Source organism: Octopus bimaculoides, chromosome 6 (genome assembly GCF_046866305.1).
Source record: "Octopus bimaculoides isolate indiv1 chromosome 6, ASM4686630v1, whole genome shotgun sequence".
NCBI classification, from domain to species: Eukaryota; Metazoa; Mollusca; class Cephalopoda; order Octopoda; family Octopodidae; genus Octopus; species Octopus bimaculoides.
In genome coordinates, this window is record NC_142933.1 from 101410128 (window position 1) to 101410490 (window position 363).

The window sequence follows — 363 nt, forward strand, 5'->3', positions numbered from 1 at the left end:
TTTCACTTTAAAAATGAAACTATTCCACTAACTGAAACAATCACATTTCGATACTGTAGTGACAGATACTTTCACAGAGAGAGAAAGAGATAAAGAGAGAGACAGAAAGAGAGAGAGAGAGAGAGAGAGATATGTATACATATACATGTATGTGTACACCATTTCGATACTGTAATGACAGATACTTTCAGAGAGAGAGAGAGAGAGAAAAAGAGAGAAAGAGAGAGAGAAAGAGAGAGAGAGATGTATATGTATACATATAGATGTACACGTATATGTATATATATATAGATCTATACATACATGTATATGTATGCATATGTGTAGATGTATATATATATATATATAGATGTAGATGTAATA